The sequence below is a fragment of the Rhinolophus sinicus genome, chromosome 6 (assembly GCF_057876585.1).
Source record: "Rhinolophus sinicus isolate RSI-liver-muscle chromosome 6, RSI-T2T, whole genome shotgun sequence".
Taxonomy (NCBI): Eukaryota; Metazoa; Chordata; class Mammalia; order Chiroptera; family Rhinolophidae; genus Rhinolophus; species Rhinolophus sinicus.
This window is the reverse complement of record NC_142506.1, coordinates 28443968-28450152: the sequence shown is the minus strand read 5'-3', so window position 1 is coordinate 28450152 and position 6185 is coordinate 28443968. Positions and strand designations below refer to the sequence as shown.

Sequence of the window (6185 nt, the reverse complement as noted above, 5' to 3'; positions counted from 1 at the left end):
GGAAGGTTAAAGGAGCTCATGAATAAGAACAAAAGCAGATTAATGCATTCCAATGCTGCATAGTAAGACAAAGGGAGGCTGCCAGAGCCTCAAAGATGCTATTTGTTACAAATACAGTGAATTACTTTGAGCTGGTACAGATAAATTAATTTTCTCAAGTAGTCAATTTAAACAAATTTCCTCAGCTTTGCTTAGAGTAATTGAATGCAATTCAAGTTATGGGTTGTGTATTTGATAATGAACAACTATCCCCAATCCCCCTTTCTGTGGAAAAGGATTTTATGTTTTGTGATTCTTTCAGATCCCTCATATTATGTATATTTCCATGCTCAGCTCCTAACCTGCAATTTAATCAGCAAATCTAATGCTTTAAGATATTTCAAGATAATACACGGAAGTTACAAGACATATACATGGCAGGTGTTCAGTAAATGGTAATTATAATACTTTGTCAGGTTGTATTTTCCAAAAATGGTTATAACAATTTTTTCCACCCCATATATTCTTTCAGAACTTTGCCACTTCCCCCATCAAGAGGTGGAGTCTATGTCCCCCCCCTTGAAACTGGTTGGGCTTTTGTGACTGTCCTAGACTTCTGATGCTAGGTCATAAAAGGTCTCTCTCTCTCTCTCTCCTCTCTCTCTCTCTCTCTCTCTCCCCCCCCCCCCCCCCCGCCTTTCCTCTCTCCACTTTCTTTGGAGTCCTGAGCCTCCATATAAGAAATGTGTCTACCTGAAGCCTCCATGCTGGAGAGTCGAGATAGCAAAATGACATAGAGACAGAGAATGTTATCTGAGGAGCCTTGCTATCCACATCAGCTCTTGAGTCTTCCCAGCCCATGTGCCAGACACATAAGTGAATTAGGTGATCCTAGCCCTACTCATCATCTGACTGTACCTGCATGAGGGAGCCCAAGGGAAACCCCCCGATCCACGAGGTAACAATAAATTATTGTTATTGTTTTAAGCCACCAAGTTTTTTTTTGTTTTTCACATTTCTCACTGTCTCGTTGATCAGGTTTTTATTCAAAATTAGCTGTCCAAAGTGATTTAACCTTTATGTGATAAACAAATGTAAGTTTATGCTACAGCATTTTTTCCTCTGTGGTGGGTTTCTTTTCCTCAGGCTTCTTCTCGGCTGCTGGTCTCTTGGTAGCTGCAGCCTTTCTTCCCACCAAAGGCTTTTTCTGCTTTGTAATACCAACAGCCTTCTTTCCTTTCTTCCCTACAGCTGGCTTCTTGCCTGGAATCCCCTTCTCATGTGATTTGGCTTCTCGTGCTGCTGCTGCTTTATCCACCCGGAGCTGGTGGTTCTTGGTCTCGTGAAGAAAGGTGTTCCGGTGCATGGTCTTTGACTATGGGTTTCGCTTCAACATGTGGCTCAGGTTTTTCAGTGGATTCTTCTTTAGGACTCTGTGATGAATCTTCTTATGTGGCACTTGGGGGGCTCTTTGGATCTCTGGACTTTTCAAGATCCTGTGAAGGTCTGTATTGAGCATCTTGTGTACGTGAAGGTTGTAGTTACTTTTGATGGAGGCAGCTTTATACCAAGTGACATACAGATCAGCTAAACTTGCACAAAGCACTTTCGTTCCAAATGCAGAAACGGCCCACGTGCCCACCACGAGCGAGTTTCAAAGTGTTCAGTTTGCTTACGTTGAGCAGAGTAATTCTAGGGATGTTTCTGAAGGCTCTGATGATGCCATTGTCCTTATTATAGATGATGCAAGGTCCCCTGTGCTGGATACAACGACATTTTCTCATTTGGCCCCTGTGAGCTCTCATTCACTGAAAGGCATAGACATTTTTTATATCATTCCAGGCCTTAATTTTCTTAAGAAGCAAAACAGCTTTCTCAGTTTTCTTGAAGGTTCAACTGTATCTTCAGCCACCAAAGGAAGTTCAGGAACTTCCTCAATATGGTGACTCTTAGACATGATCAGTGCTGGTAAGACCAAGGCAGCCAGGGCAGAACAGATGCCATATGGCTTCTGTGTTGTGTTCACTCTGCGGTGCTAATGGCACCGGGTTTTGGTTGATGCAAACGTGTGGCCTCCAGGACACATTTTGCCAAAAGCACCGTGGCCAGAATGATGAATCCCATCACCTGAGCTCTGGGAATTTGAGCCACAGCTCTGCCCAGACCCCACGACCCAGCGCTGGTTTGAAGACCTGCTAATTCTTCACAAGTTGGTGTGAACAGAGTTCACAATATCTGGTCAACTGGGAGCCTTGAACACAGCAGGCAAAGTGACGTTTTTTGCCAGATGATTCCCCCTTTTCATAGTACACCGATATCAGTGGACGAGCACACGCCATGGCAGGGAGAGGAGATGGCCATGCTCCTCTCAGTCCCGTAATTCCCACAGGAAAAGGTTTAAGCCACTAAGTTTTGAAGTGATTTGTTATGTCACATCGCTAACTGATACAATATTTACTATTTGGCAAGTACTGACTATGAACCAAATACTAGGCTACTAAGTGCTGTACATGAATTGCCTCACTTAACCTTGACGATCCTTATGTGATGAGCATTTTTCACTTACCCTTAGAGAAGTGAAGTGATCATTCCAAGATCACACAACAACGAATGACAGTCTGATCTGGGGTCCAGGCACCCAACCACTAAGACTCCCAAGTGCAGTGCTCCCCTCATTCATGACTTTTTTGCTGAGAAATAGCATCTCCTCTGACCCTCACACTCCTATTGCTCTGCTCCCAGCAGTGGAGAAGTGTAGTGAGAGAGCAGAGGAGGGGCCAGACGGGCTCAGGACCCAAGACGATCACCTCCAGCCCATGCCTGAACCACAATATTATAGTTGTATTACTTTAGTTTTAAAACTGTGGTTGTACTAAAAAAGAAATACCCGTTGGTAGTGGCAATGGTGGATGGAGATACGTTATGTCATATTAGTCATTTATACTTAGTGAGGATGAGTTTATAGTAAGCTTTCCTGTGGGAAGATTTTAAAGGCAGCTGGGGGTAGGGAAGGGAAGGGAAAAGAAAGGAAGGAAGGAGGGAGGGAAGGAAGGAAGGAAGGAAGGAAGGAAGGAAGGAAGGAAGGAAAGAAGGAAGGAAGGAAGGAAAGGAAAAGAGAAAGGGAGGGTGGGAGGGAGAAAGGGAGTGGGGAGGAGAGAGGGAGGAAGAAAAAGGAAGGAAAGAAAACAGTGAAAATGTGGAACAGACATTCAGAAGGAAAAGCGTTCAGAGGAAGTTGCAGTGCCAGAGGTAAACATTCCTTCTTGTACAAATGCATTCATTCATCGTCATTCAAAAAGTGTATTGAATGTTCACAACATTCCAGGCTCTGCATTAAATGCTAGGGATGGATATCTCCTATCTTCAGTTAGTTCATAGGAATAGAGAAGCATACTATGTACTATGGGAGCACTTACTCCCGTAATAGGCATAATAGGCAGAGAGGTCACGAAGGCTTCCTATAAGAGGTGACAGTTGAGCAGGGGCTTAGAGGATAACAGTTAACCAGGCAAACAGGAAGTGGAACAGCATGTACAAGGGCATAGGATGGTATATGTGGGGGCCAGGAGCAGCTCTGAGGTACAGGAAGGTGAAGTGCAAGTTCAGTTGTGTTGAGAGATGAGCCTGGCCTGGAAGTTGCAGAGAGGGCTTTGGTGGTCATTACGGAGCCTGAATTTTGTCTTGTGGGTAACAAGGAGCCACTGAAAGGTTGTCAGGGGGCAGAAATTGCTCATTGCCAGCTTTCCCTCCTCACTTCTGCCAAGCTCTGCCCAGCAAGATTGTTGTCTCAATTCCACAAGTTAAAGACCTTCCCTTTAAAACCAAATTTGTTCAAATTCCAGTGGCAAAATCAAAGTGGGTGAAAGCGGCCTGCTTACCAGGGTGAGGAAAACTGCCCAACCGTGTCTGCAGCTCTTACTCTGTGAGGTCAGCAAGCCCGGCGGGGTGTTCTCCTGACAGAGGTGTTCCTGCTGCCACCACCAGCATACTTCTAAGGGGAGAACTTAATTGACTTTAACAGCATTCAAATGCTCAGTTAGGAAAAATAAAAATAAAAAAGAGAAGTTATTAAAAATCAGGAGTGAAAGTCCGATGAGGAAGAGCTGTATGTGTCTGGGGTGTGGGTCCTGGGTCCAGAGAGTCAGCCACACAGGAGGGCTGGACAGAAGGACGTAAGGTCCCAGCCGAGGGCCCCAGCTACTCAGGGGTAGGGAGGGAAAGAAAAGAGGGCTAGGGCAAGTGAAGAAAAAGCCTAGGGTCTCAGATGTTAAAGCCAAACTGCCAAGGCTCCTGGTTCCCAGGAGGTTAGTAGGAGCCAGCCAGCCATTGGGTGTAGGCCTCATGAGGAGGCGGCTTGCATGGCTCCTTCCGCTTTCCTGTGACGTAGGGGCTGACAGTAGGGTGGTGGCTGCAGGCTGCCTTGTCTCCTTCCTCAACTGCTCCTTCTTTGAATTCCTTTGAATTCCAATGTGTCCTTCTTTGAATACACATATGGCACTTGTATTGTGTTACCTTGTATGGTTAATTGGTGTTTACTCTATAAATACTAACTCTTGGACAAGGTCATAAACTCTTTCTTTATTTTTTTATTAGTTTCAGGTGTACAAAACAATGTAATAGTTCTAAAGATTTTGTAGGGTATCCGGTGGACACTTGTCTTATTAAGGAGACCACTTCAGGAATGATGTAGATGCCTGATCACTGCACTGTACACCTGAAGCTGAAGCTGAACAATAATGAATGTCAACTATCATTTTATATATATATATATATATATATATATACACACACACAAAGTATACATGTATATATTTACAGGAAGTGGAGTACAGCATTAGGAATAGAGATGGTGGAAAAATAACAGCTGCGTGTGATGTCAGAGGGGTAGTGATGTAGGTGATGTTGGATCTGCAGCAGTTTCTGAGTGTGGGCCAGGATCGTGTCTGGTGAAGCCGAAGAACGGAAACACGGACCAGGGAGAGGCAAAAAGTTTTAAAAATAGGATAGTTTATTAGAGGCAGGAGAAGAGGTTGCAGCTTCCCAGCAGGAGGGGGTCCCGAATGGGGGTGCCTGTGACTGAGGCAAAAGCTCCTACCTTTATACCCTCCCTTTGTCTGTTTTGGGAAGGGGAGCGGTTTGGAGAAGGGAACTGGCACCTTCTAATGAAATTCATCTACCAGGTTGGATCTGCTTGCCCATCCTAAAGGAATTAGCAAAGCAACGCACTCTTATCTATCAGATTTGCTCCATTTGTCAGGCCAAAAGGAATTTTATGATTTACCTCAAGGCCTTGTTACATTATGTCCTGGAGCGAAGGAGTGATTTCAAAACCTGAAGTTTTAGGATATGGCTGTCTTTTCTTTATCTTACCAGGGACCTACCTATCTACCTAACAATCATACTCACTAATCTACTATTGTCTCAGTAGTAGAGTGGGGGAGGGGGGTTATTACTCTGTGAGGGATATAAATGTCTAGCTATTACATAAACTCTTTCAAAGTTAGAGTCTTGCTTTGAACATCTTGTGTCCTCATTGATTATTTGTTCCAAATAAGGTATGGCAGATGAGTTGCCAGGGGTGAATATGGAGATTAGAGATTTGGTCCACCTTCAGGGAGGTACAGTCTTCCTGGGGAGATAGGTAAGTAAACAGAAGATGTTGGCTGTGTTTGCTCTGGGCTACGCATTGTGATGGTTTGGGGCCATCCTGTATCCATTCCCCAAGGTTCTCTTTTGAAAACTGTACCCTACCTGAGAGGCTGCGTCCTCCCAACGGCAGTGTTCAAAGCCACAGGTATAATATTAACAATCCTGTACTCGTTTCCTTAGCTACAGTGATTAGGCAGGTGACCAATCAGATGGGCCTGCTGAAGGAGCCAAGTGCCTGCTTTCCTGCTGAACTTGAACTTGGGAGAGAGTAAGGCAGGAAGTGCTGCAGCAACATGTCTCTAGTGCCTGAGCCTACAAATTCTCCTTTAGCTCTAGCCAGTCTGAGCTGAATTTTCTATCAATCAATAGAAAATAGAGTGAGGCATTATAAGAGAGTGGTGTTATGGAATCATATATGATTACGTGTTGTGTGTATGTAAAAATAATATTATGTGTGTGTGTGTGTGTGTGCACGCGTGCACACATGTGGCTGTCTGTCTGTCTGATGGCTTCTAGGAGGCAGTGACACCTGAACCAGACCTTGAAAGACTGGTAGG

The 6185-nt window shown here is 44.5% G+C and overlaps 1 pseudogene; it reads right to left on the bottom strand.

The window, feature by feature from the left end:
* Positions 1–1084: 1084 nt before the first annotated feature.
* On the bottom strand, positions 1085–2348 carry LOC109434641 (large ribosomal subunit protein uL4 pseudogene; annotated as a pseudogene).
* Between the last annotated feature and the right edge of the window lie 3837 nt (positions 2349–6185).